The following is an 11,914-nucleotide window of genomic DNA, read 5'->3' on the forward strand; positions in this document are numbered from 1 at the left end:
CTGCCCTCAGGCAGACTCACCAGGATGCTCTTTCCCACCTTCTTGCTCTTCTCCTGCCAGTGAGAGAGGAGACTCCCAGCCCCATCCTGTGGCTGATCTGAGGTGCCCAAACCCCACTCTCTCCTGCAGCTCTGGGTCTTGCTGCTTCCCAATGGATCTGCAACAGCTCCAGATCCACCAGGCTTCACCCACAGCAGCAGGGATCAGGCTTTACTACGGGGTTGGGACCTATAGATTTCCCTGCCTTATTCCTTGCTGTCTGCAGGGCCCCCCAGCTGCCCTGCTCCAGCTTTCCCCAGCCCTTTTCCCAGTGTCATCTGGTTAAAGGATCGCCATTAATTCCAGGGTAGGAAGGACCCATTGTTTACGGTCAGGGAAAAGGGAATGGTTTTGTTGCCAGGGAAATATTTTTAATTGTGATGTGGATCCAGCATGGCCAGCGAGGTGGCTGCTGTGCGGGAATAGCAGGCCATTGGCAGGAAGAGTGGGATGGGAGGCCGCAGGGATAACTGCTGGTCATCATCCCACGGAAAACCTGGAGATGTCTGCCCAGCACCCAGGGACACGCAGTAGGTTCCCTCAGCCTGGGAAGCAGCAGTAGCCTGTCCCTCCCAGTCCACATTCCCAACAAATCATCCCCCTAAATGTGCTGCTCAGCTCAATTTGAAGAGGAGAAGAGACACGAGCCAGCGCAGGCCTCGCAGTGTGAAATTATTGTCGAGCAGGGATCGCACGGGTCCCTTCTGGCTTTAAATAATCCCGAAAAACAGATGCCTCTGGATTGCCTCCACGGAGCCAGGGCTGCGTGTGGGTGAGTCTGGGGGGGAAAGGAGGGAGATGCCCATTTCTTTGCCCCCTGGCCCTGGCTGGGAGCCAGCCCCTGACACCTCTGGCAGCGCCGGGGCCGGGCGCACTCCGAGTGCTCTATAAATACGTGTGCATGACAGATCTGGCACCGCATGTTCCTGTAAGTGATGTCATCTTTGGGGAGTTACTTAGCAACCGTGGAAAATGTTTTGGAGGCTCTAATTTTTCAGTATGGCAAAGCCATATATTTATGCAGCTCGGCTAATCAGCTCGCTGGCGAGGCAGCCCCGATGAGCTCATTTTCTTCATCATTATTTTATGTGAATTGGGCTTTTAGCACTAAAGAGACCACAAAGATTTAATTCAAAAATGTGATTGCTTTATGTTTCCAGGGTATCATTAACATGGCATCTACGCAAATAACCATGGTAACAAACTGGTAATTAGTACATATATGGCACTTATTATTAATACAGAAACAGGACAAGTTCCAAATCAGCACAGATTACAGTACATTATTACCATAGTAATTACCTGCAGTAACACACACAAATTGAACTAAATGGCCAATTGAACTAGAGTGAATGGCTTTTTATTCCAGTCCCTAAATAATGTGCATTCTTGGCTGAGTAGTTCAAGGTAAATAAAACTGTTTTTAATTTATTGCCAAGGTTCCCCCCCACCCCCCGCACTTTGGTGGGAAGGTCTGGGAATGGCAGGAGTCAAGAACTTTTTTTTTTGTAATGCTTACAGTATAATTATTGTACAGGCTGAGCCATTCCTGATTCCCAGAGAAAGACAAAGAGGGGGAAAGTTATTAGTTTATTTTATTAGTGGGTTTATCTCTTTAATTTCAGCTGTGAAGTAATGCTCAGCATATCCACAGGAGTCAATGCCAGATGAAGTAGGGTCCAAATCCAGTCCTTCAGTCCCTGGGTTTGGCTTTTTTATGGAGAGAGAAGGAATATCTGAATTTGGAGTAGGCAGGAAAACGGAACTTTTTGGAGACAATCATATTTATTGAAATCATGAAAAAACAGGGCTTTGGCCTAACCCTTCCCCTATGGGTTTGAGGTATATAAAAGTACTGAACCCACAAATCCTGAGTCAAACCCAAGAAGCCAAATGCACTGGCTGGAGCCAGCAGTGCTGCGTTGAAGCCAACCACCAAAAATGGAGGAAAAACTCAAAATTTCTTCTTATCCTCCCCATTTTGCTACATTTTATTAGTCCTATCACAGACCAGGGAGGGCTGGAAAGCTTCTCTTTCTGAGGTCCTGGAGATGCTGAACATCCTGGGCTCGGGGGAGCAGAGGCAGCAGACCTGCAGCCCTTTAAAGATTAAATCCATCTCTCCATCCCAAGGGTTTTTTTTCCTTTCTAAATGGAAATAACATTCAGAGAGACACTTTCAGAAGGAATCTCAGTCTGGCCTCTGTGTCTGCAGCTTGCAGACCTGGGAGCGGGAGCACACACTGCACTCACTCCTCGTGCTTGGGGGCAGCCCATCCTGCAGGTGCACGGTTCAAGACCTCTTTTTTATTTTTTTTTTCCCCCAGCTTTGCCTCCTGAAATGATTCTCCTGGGCTGTCTGGATGATGATGATATTACCAGTCCCTACTTACTTGGAAGGGCTTTCTTCCAGCTGACATTTTTTTCCTGTCCAAAGCCACACCGAGCAAGTTCTCAGCGTGCAGAAGTGGCCCTGGGCCCCCCCACAGGAGGTTCCTCCCCTCTCCCCAGCACCAGCAAGAACAGAATGAAAATTCCAGCCATTCAGAGATTTTTCTCCCCCCCCTTCTTCCTTCTCCTTCCTCTAGACAAGCATTAATATTTTGGTAATTCAGACACCACCATTCCTGGAGCTGTCAGGCAGTGCTGGATTGGGTGTCCACGGTTTGGGATGGAGACAGGCAGTCTGTGAGGGCTTCAGCAGCTGGCACAGCCCTGGAGAGCATCCCACACATGAGGGAAAAGTGGAGGACCTTCCCCACCAACAAACCTGCTTTATTGTGCTCTTTACCCCTGTGCTCCTGCCAGGCACGCTGGAGAATCGTGGCTCCTTTATCAGGTCCATCTCTCATTGTATTTTACCTTCCTCAATTCATAAGAAAATTATTATTTTAGCAGGCAGGCATTTAATTAAGTTTCACCGTGTTTGCTTTGGCTCTCACAGCATGGAAAATCTCCTTTAACAACCATCCCCTGAGCGTGGGTTCTGATCCAGCCAAGCTGCCTGGATGCAATCCTTTCTCCCAGCAGCTCCCTTTCTCCTTCCAAACCCTCCTCGCCCCACCGGGGTGCTCCCAGCCTGCCCAGCCCTGCCAGGAGCACAGAAAAACCTCTCTCAGCAGGCAGCAGGAGCTCAGCACTGCTCGGCATCGTGGTTCCTGCCCACTCCTCCCCTGCACCCCCGCCTGACTCACAAACTTCCCACTCCAAATTAACACCCATTAGGGCTTATTTCCATCCCGCTTTTCCCCCGCAGCCACAGCAGAGCTCTGCCTGGGTTCAAAAGAGGGATGGAGCCATGTTTTGATGCTGAGTTTAGCCCAGTTTTGTTTCCTGGAGGGATGTTGCCCTCAAGAGAGCTGAAAGCTTCATTTTGAGGGGTGGGAGCTCGGCAGCTGCCCCTGAGGGGCAGCAAGTCCACAGAACTTCAGTGCTAAGGAGTAAAAGGCTCTTTTTCCTCTGCAGTGCCATGAGCAGCTCATCTTGGTGAGGTAATTAAGAGCTGCTGTTGATGCTTTGGTTTAATTTAGAAAGGAAAAAAAAAACCAAAAAGCACAACAAATTGGATTTGGTATCTTCAGCTCCCTGCCCTGCTCTGCTGCCAACCCTCAGGATCTGGGACCTTTCTCAGCCTGAGCAGAGGCTCAGGGACCCCCAAAGAGCCCCCCCGCCCTAAGCACAGCCACCACCTCCTCACGGCACCGCCTCCCTGCAGCCCCTTCCCAGCTCTGGTGGGCACAGCAGGCACCCCTGGGTGCTCCAGCATCCTGGGACTGGAGCAGAGCTGTGCAGGGATGGGGGCAGGACCACGCAGCCAGCCTGGCACCAGCACCCAGACCGTGCTCTGACTCGCCCACCCGGGATGCAACATCTCCCCTGACCTTAAAAACCCCCAAAATCCAGAGCAGGGCTGATTTTCTCTCTCCCCTCCTCTCCCCTCCTCTCGTTGCTGTTTTGTTTTGCAGCAGTTGCTGCTGTTGCCATGCCATCTCCTTTTGTTGCTATGGATTAATAGTGTTTTTTACTTATTTTTATGTATGTCCTGGGAACACGATTGCTTAATTTGCCCTGCAGGTTTGTAGGCCTGACAGGCATTTCCACATCCTCCCAGCAGCCACCTTATCTCAATCCAGTTCTGGGCTGCTTGCAGGATATATACCTGCAGAAATACCCGTTCCTGGGGAGGTTTGGGACACGTATTTGTCCCAGCAAGCAGCCAGGGTGGGAGTGGTGGGGACACACTGTTCCTACAGCCTGTGCTGGGCCCTCTCTGATGTCATGGGGCTGTTTTCTATCTAACCCAGGATAACACCTCAGCAGCCACCAGTGGAACGATTTTCCAAGCCTGGGTGGGTGGAAGGATGGGCTCCAGCTGCCCCCATGGACCCCCAAGGTGACACAGCTGAGGGGTTGCATTAAAATATATCCATTTCTTTCATTATAATGGGCATTCAATCAGGATTCAGCCTCTGGCTCTTTCTGTCCCTGGAAAATCCAGATCATTAGAGAGGGACCAGGAGACCCCAGGGAGCACCTGAGCTGTGCCATGGGAGAACCTTTAGTGTCGAGCATGGAATGTGGTGGTGGGAGCGAGGCTGTCAGAAAAAAAATAGGAACAAAATGTTTTTCAGTGGTTTTGGGAGGTTGGTTTGTGCTGTGGAGGCCGAAGACTCAGCAGATCCTAGTTCATCCATGTCCCACAAACCCCAAGGGCTGCTCCACTGCTGCCCCTGGCCACCCCTGCAGTGTCACTTGTCCCCAACCAGTCCAAGAGAAGGATTTGCATGAGGAAACCGCTGCAAATCCGTGGTTTGGTTGTGTTACTCGGGTGGCACAGCACAGAGGAGGGACCAGCAGGGATCTGCTCAGGGTCCAGCTCCTCACACACCCCTCGTGGGACATCCTGTGCTGTTCTGTCAAGGCAAACCTTTCACTGCTCTGTGTCTCCATTCTCCCCACGTGAACCAGGGAAAAAATTCCATCCTTTTGCCCCATTATTGAAAACTTCATGGAAGTGACTTCATCCTGTTATTATTATTTGTGCCTTTGGCTCACCACAGCCCTAATGCACTAATGAATATGGATACAGGGACACAGGGATCAGCCTCTTCTCTCCAGCAATTAATCTTGCCTCCGTCCTACTGGGTCATCTCACAAGCAGTGCTCAGACAAATATGAGCCTCGGAGGTCCCTCGCTTGCACACATCAAAGGGAAGCTGGTGACATCATGGAGATCACAGAAAACATCAACTCTGCCTGTCTAGGGCAGGGGGAAAAACCAGCTCCTTGCAGATCCACAGCTGGTGGGGCTCTTAATTACACAAAGGCCGAGGAACATTCCAACCATAACATCCTGCAGCCTCCCCGCCACCAGACAACGCGTCTTTTATTAGGGCAGGAATGTATCTTTAATAAACTGGAGGTTTCTAACTTGTCAGAGGGTGCTGGGGATGGGATCCACTGCAGTCATTTTTGGCCAGGCTCTTGTGCTGGTTGTCCCTCGGCCGCCCTGGACCCCCGCTGGTGCCGGCGCTGTGCTGCTGTGAGGCTCTTTGCTCTCCTGGGCACCCTCCAGTCCCCCTTCCGAGGGGGTGATTCACCTCCATGGGCATCTCACAGCATCTTCCCTGTGGTGCCGTGGAAATCCAGCCTTGTCCTGAGAGGAGAGGGGTTGGAAGCACCTCTGAGCCCCTGGAAGTGTCCAAGGCCAGGCTGGATGGGGCTTGGAGAAACCTGATCTAGCAGAAGGTGTCCCTGCCCACCTTTAAGGTCCCTTCCGCCCCAAATTCCATGATTCCATGGTGAGTGAGGCTAAAATCCTCATGGCACAGGAGCAAACCCAATTTTCACCTTAATTACCCTGCCCTCCTCAGTGCCCTGTGTTTGCACAAACTGGGCCTCGGGGATGGGGGAGTTCCGTGTTAATAAATGTTTGTTCCAATTCCAAAACCATTGTCACCATCTCCCTCACTGCCATGTGTCTTTAGGTGTGTGATCCCATGGAATTCTGCAGGGTTTGGGGCTTTACTGGTGTTTTTTTAAGGTTTTCTTTCGCCCTGTTTAAAGCAGCACCTCAGGGGAGGTGATGCTGAGAGGTTGCTCCACCCCACAGTAAAAACTCTCCCGTGTTGTTCCCTTTATTTATCTTTATTCAGAGAGTTTCAGCCCCCTCTGAAGGGCTGTTTGCTGTCATCAGTCCTGGAGGAGCCCGTGGGGGCCAGGTGGAGCGACACCAGAGATTTGTCCTATTGATTAACCCGGGATGGGAGGAATCAAACACCGCGAGCAGACAAACACCTGGGAGGAGAACAGGGCAATTGTCAGGTTTGCTTTGCACGTTTTTAGGTTTAGAAGACTTCATTTTTCTTTTCCTACCTGGAGGCTAAGAGAAAGCAGTAAAACTTTCCTAAATTCCTCCCCATGTCCCTGTTTGAAGTTCCCCAGTTAACACCACACACCAGAGAGGAAAAACCCCGCTTAGAACCCCCCCTCTGCCTGCCAGCCACGAGTGAGATCTCACATTATTGCCTCTGACAGCTCTCATTCCTCAGGCACTTTCTTTTTCCTTCCTCAAAGGAGGGGGGAAAAAATATCAAAGGTTTCCAAACCTGAGCACCTTCTGAGACTGCAAAATGCAGCCCCGTGTTGGGAGGGATGCTCCGAGCTGGAAAGCAGGAGGGAGGGTGGATGCAATCCTTGGGAAGAGTTACATGTGCTTCCCATCGCGTTTGCCTTGGGCCCTTGGAAAATGTTTGTAGTTTTCAATTAATCTCATTAGTTTGGAAGGAGACAGAGGGGCGGGAAATCAAAATAATTTCATGGGGAATTCTCTTTAATGACTTTTTAAAAACATGTAATTGAGAGAGGTGGTGGTGGAAAACATTTTAATGGTGCTGAAATCAGAGGGGAGGCAGGAGGGAATGTTCAGGAAAAGCCTCGTGTCAGGGGTCTGCCGGGACAGGACCGAGCTGTGCAGACAAAGTAGGGCTGGCATGGGGTCAGCACAGGTTTAGGACCCTCAGCCAGGTCCCCCAGCCCTGGGCTCTACTGGGGAGCCACCCTGGCTGCTGATAAGCCCTGGGAGATCCCTGCTTGCCATCGCTGAGTCAGCTTTTAATTTCCTTTTGCTGCTCTCCCGAGGCTGAGTTTGCCAGGCTGGAAGGAGTCAGTGATTCCTGCAGTTTGCCTCTGCCTCTGCCTCGCTCACTGACTGTCCCCAGGGTGCTGTGGCCACTGCTCACCCGCTGTGGTGACACTGGGGTGCCTCGGAGGGTGGCCTGGGCTGAGGATAGGGCCCAGCCTGGATGGGCTGCAGCTCCTCCATCCCTGAAGGGATGGCTGGAGAAGGGATGGAGCCTGCCCATGCACTCAGGGCACAGAAACCTCTCTGCCTCACAGAACGACCCCCAGCATCCCCCCAGAGAGCCCAGCACACCTCGGGGACACGGGACATGCTGAGCATCCATCCCGCTCCTAACTCCCTGCATCCCAATTAACCAGAGAGGAGGATTGTTCCCTGGGAGAGCTGGGTTTTCCCAGGAGCATCCTGTGGCAGAGACCCCGACAGCCAGAGCGGCCCCAGCCCCACTCTGTCCCCATTCCAGCAAAGGCGTGCCCTCCTCTCCAGGCTGAGCACTTAATTGATTGGATTAGCCTTTATTTGCTAATTAGCAGCCCGGTGCCCGGCCGGGGAGCGCTCCCTTTCTCCCCGAGCAGTTGGTGTTCGCCGGCTCCGTGATTCATTCCTGCCGTGTAAAACCGAAACTTGGCTCGGTGCTTTCCCCGGGGCACCGCTCGGCCGCCGGGAGGAGGCGATGCCAGGCTCTGCCCACCTTTTAACTCGCTTTCCTTTCCCTCGTTCCGCGCAGAGTTTGGTTTGCTGCGTTTAGCGAGCTCGGTAATTGCTGTGGCAGAGCGGCTCCGCTGCTCCGCGGAGGCAGCGCTAACAAAGACACAACCTGAGGGGAGGGACATGACACTGACACCCAGAAGACCCGGCTTTTGTCCCCAGAAGAGTTACCCACTGCGAGGACACGCTGTCCTGCCCGTCACACACCTCTCTCCATCCTCCTCCACGCTGCTGCCCACGCCGCAGTCTCTCACTCTGGCTGTTCATCCATCCTCCCCCGGACCAAGACTCACTGGCTAAAGCCACCAGCAGGCAGGGGAGGGGTGCTTGGGGCGAGGCAGGCTGCAGGATTAGGCCCACTGTGTCCTAAGATGGTATTTTTATGCCCCGCCTGGCTGTTTCTTAATGAGAATTTCGGGATTTGCGGGGGGGAAATATCACCTGGCACCACAGTGTCTTCCCTTTCCATTCCTGCCATCCTCCCAATCGCCCCTCTGAAGGATATCAAAGAGCAAATTACGCCAGGAACATCCACCCTTGGCAGCAGAAGCTGGGAGGTCAGCGAGAGCGGCCCCGGGGTGTGAGATGCTCAAACCACCGAGCCGAAGGAAAAGGCTTCAGGGTGTGATTCCAGGCTGGAGAAACCAGACACCTGGGAGGGAGGAGGACACTCAAATCCTCTGGTGATCCATTAGCAGGCTCCATCAGGAGATGTGAATGCAGCTGCTGAGCCAAGGAGGGCACCTTGTGACTTCTTAGCAGCCAAAGCCTTGTGTGCATCACTCAGAGGTGTCCCAGGGGCACGCACAACACAACACCTCTCCCTCCCAGCAGCACAAAAGAAGGAGAACATCCCAAAATAGGTGTCCAAGGGGCAGGCTGCTCTGTGCCAGGGCTGTTGAGCGTGGAGGGTACCAGGGAGGGATGCTGTGAGATGCACATGGTGCCCAGCATCGGAGGAGAAGCTGCTGCCGTGTGGCTTCACCCAGCACAGCCCTGCTGCTGTCCCAGGGGAGATCCCGGCTGGATGCAGGGAGGCAGATCCTCCCCCACACTGTGATTTCTCTGCTGCCAATGGATCGATCATGCTCGGAGGGCTCGGGGCTCTATGTAGGTCAGGCACATCGCTGGCTCTGACACCGCCACGGAGTTATTAAACTGAATGAGGATCCCCCCTTCTCCCTCCATCCCACCCCCTCCATGCCCAGCCCTTGGCACAGGGCAGCTTTGGCTCTCATCCTAGAGGAGAAGAGCATTACCCGGCGGCTCAGGGCTCATTTGAGCACAGCCAGCCTGTGTCCAGCTCCTGCACCGGAACATCCCCCGGAGCACAGCGCTCCCTGGGTGTCTGTGCACGAGGAGAGCTCCGTGCTGGGAGGGGGAACGGGCAACATGACCCATTTCACGGGTTTCTGTCAATAAAGCTGGCACTGCTCCCTCTCAGCCTTGTGAAATGCATGGGCCTGGACCAGCTCCCAGAGAAGGGGATTTCTCAGCGCAGCATCCCCTGGGAGGAGGGAGGTGGGTTTCCCACGTGCGGTTGCTCCCCTGCTTGTCTCCGTGGGGGTGGAGTAGATAAGAGACATCCCAGCCTTCAGCCTTGGGAGCTGCTGGTTTTTGGCCACCCAGCCTTAATTCCTTCTAGAAGCCTTCATCACCCAAGGAGGAAACCCAATCCTCTGGCACCTTGGGCTCCTCCTGGGCTGGCAAGCTGGAAGGAGAGGGAGGCATGGAAAGGGAGAGAGAGCAGAGGAAAAACTTTCTGAAAAAAAAACCAAAAACACTCAAGTGGTTCAGAGCAAACTTTGTATGACTTGAAGATTTGACCTTGTGTTCTCTCCTAGGAACAAACAAGAGCAAAACGAGGATCATATTATTTCTCCTGAAATTTGGAGTGGATCAGACCCCTGCTGTTGCAAGCCCCTGCAATGAATGGCTATAAACAAGATGCATTTCCGGAGGATGAATTAAACACTGAGCCTGAGTACTGACTGTGTTTGAGAGATGTTTATTTGTCCTTGCTGCCTCTCCATGAGGAGTTGCACAAGGACTTACTAAATTTTAACCCCACATTGTTCTTGGGTAAACACTGCCCTTTATCCAACGTCAGGAGTGCTCGGAGCTGAGATAAGCTCAGGTTGACTCCTGCTCTCTGGAGCATTCAGCCTCTTGGAACCAGCTTCAAGCAGACCCCAGCGCATCCACATAATTCCCAATTGCCTCCAAACCTCTGGCAGCTTTCTGCATTTTTATGCCAAGAAGTTTTTTGCAAGAAGTGTAGCAACGTTTATCTCAGCTCCTCTTCTTATTTTACGTGATGGAAAGGGCAAGGGGGATAAACCATGAAAAACTGGGGATAAACTGGCCCAGGGGCTGTGCTGTGACCCCCCAACAAGTCCTTGTCCCCACTGCCACCACATGGAGCAAGTGCCCATGGCAGGGGGGTTGGACTGAGGTGATCTTTAAGGTCCCTTCTAACCTACACCATTCCATGGTTCCATTTGCCACAGTCCATCCTTTTCCTGCCCTTCCACAGAGATGGAAATAGTGAAGCTTTGAGAGCTTCCTCCATCCTAATCCTCACTCTGTCACTCGCAGCATCACTGGTGAACAAAAAAAGGCTGAAGGGGGATGAATATCACTGCAAACTTTCTGGCTGCTTTGATTTCCAGAGTCTCCACAGCCCGTGCTTTTGGTCCATCTGCTGGCATCCAGCGGAATGGGGAGTTAGGTCTGCACAGCCATCGGCATCCAGGCAGGAAGAGCAGCCTGGAATGCCGTAGTTCTGGGGGGAAAAAATGGGTTTTGCTGCTCAGGAGGGAAAGGCTGAATAAAAGTGGTGTGAAAACCAGCGAGCCCCCGAGAAGTTCCCCCCTCCCTGCTTCCAGGGGTGTTTTGTGGCATCTCCCCCACTTTGGGGGGACATCGCCACAGGATGCGAGATGTTGAACGTGACTCTCCCAAAAGAAGAAGGATCTGCGCCTTGTAGAAACATTTCTGAACTCATGTTTGTTCCCTCTCCTGGGTCTGGGCAGAATGTCAAAGCCTGCTCTGAGCTGGAAATATTTTAAGACTAGCACTCACTGGAGACTGAAACAATGGCAATTCTTCAGCTACTGAGGCTTTTATAAAAGGGCTTTTGACACAGAGGCTGCTTAGGGCTGGGGGTTTTTTTTCTTTTTCTTTAGTCGGTTTTCTTCCCAGAAAATACTGTGCTGGTGTCTGTGTGCATGCTCGTGCACACACTTTTGCGTGTGCAAAATAATCCCTCAGCTTCCAGCGGGGCTGAAGGTGGGAATGCCCAGGAGATGCCTCCGGCCCCGCTCTGGTGAGGAGGAGGCAGCGGCTCACACGGGATCCACGCAGCCATGCAGGAAGAAAAAGACATTTTAGAGTAAATGTCAGCTTTTGCGTTTCTGGGTTTGGGGCTTTTTTTAAACATGTGGGTGGGACTTTTAATGCCCAGATGAAGCTGAGACGGTTTCAGTCTCCAGGGCTTATCCAGAAGATTCACACAAACACTATGGAAAGTGTCTCTTTGCTTAGGGAGGATGGAATTTGACACTGAGGAGATTTTAACCCGGTGTTCCAGCGAGGAGCCTCGGTGCTTACCGTGTCATATCTGATAAAGGCTAATCAGCCCTCCTTCAGGCTCCATTCAATTCTTATTTCCATCTGCTTCCAATGCAGATTGTGTTATCCGCGATACGGACTCACACGCAGGCAAACCAGTGCGAGTTCTGCTCAGGAATCACAGGATCGATGGTGAGGAAGGACACGATGGATCCCCCAGCCAGAACCTTTGAAAACAGCACAGGCAGCTCCCAGTCCTTGCTTGGAAACCAGGAGGGTTCAGCACCAGTTTGCACTGGTGCGGGGCTGGGATCCCACTGGGCAGCAGGTCTCCTGCACAGCCCCATTGCCTGCCCCAAGTTCCAGATCCCCTGGCCCCAGTGCCATCCCTCGCAGGCTCCTCGCCCTGGCTGAAGCCTCCTCCCCAATTATCCCGGGCGCTCTTTGCTCAGG

At 52.6% G+C, this 11,914-nt stretch overlaps 1 long non-coding RNA gene across 1 annotated transcript; it reads left to right on the forward strand.

Annotated features, from left to right (window-relative positions):
* The first annotated feature begins 490 nt into the window (after positions 1-490).
* On the forward strand, positions 491-9,879 carry LOC108449503. The gene is made up of 3 exons (XR_001865665.1): positions 491-811; positions 6,195-6,363; positions 9,733-9,879. It is a non-coding gene; the product is annotated as an uncharacterized LOC108449503 (long non-coding RNA).
* The last annotated feature ends 2,035 nt before the right edge of the window (positions 9,880-11,914 follow it).

Source organism: Corvus brachyrhynchos, unplaced genomic scaffold (assembly GCF_000691975.1).
Source record: "Corvus brachyrhynchos isolate BGI_N302 unplaced genomic scaffold, ASM69197v1 scaffold59, whole genome shotgun sequence".
In the NCBI taxonomy this organism is placed as follows: Eukaryota; Metazoa; Chordata; class Aves; order Passeriformes; family Corvidae; genus Corvus; species Corvus brachyrhynchos.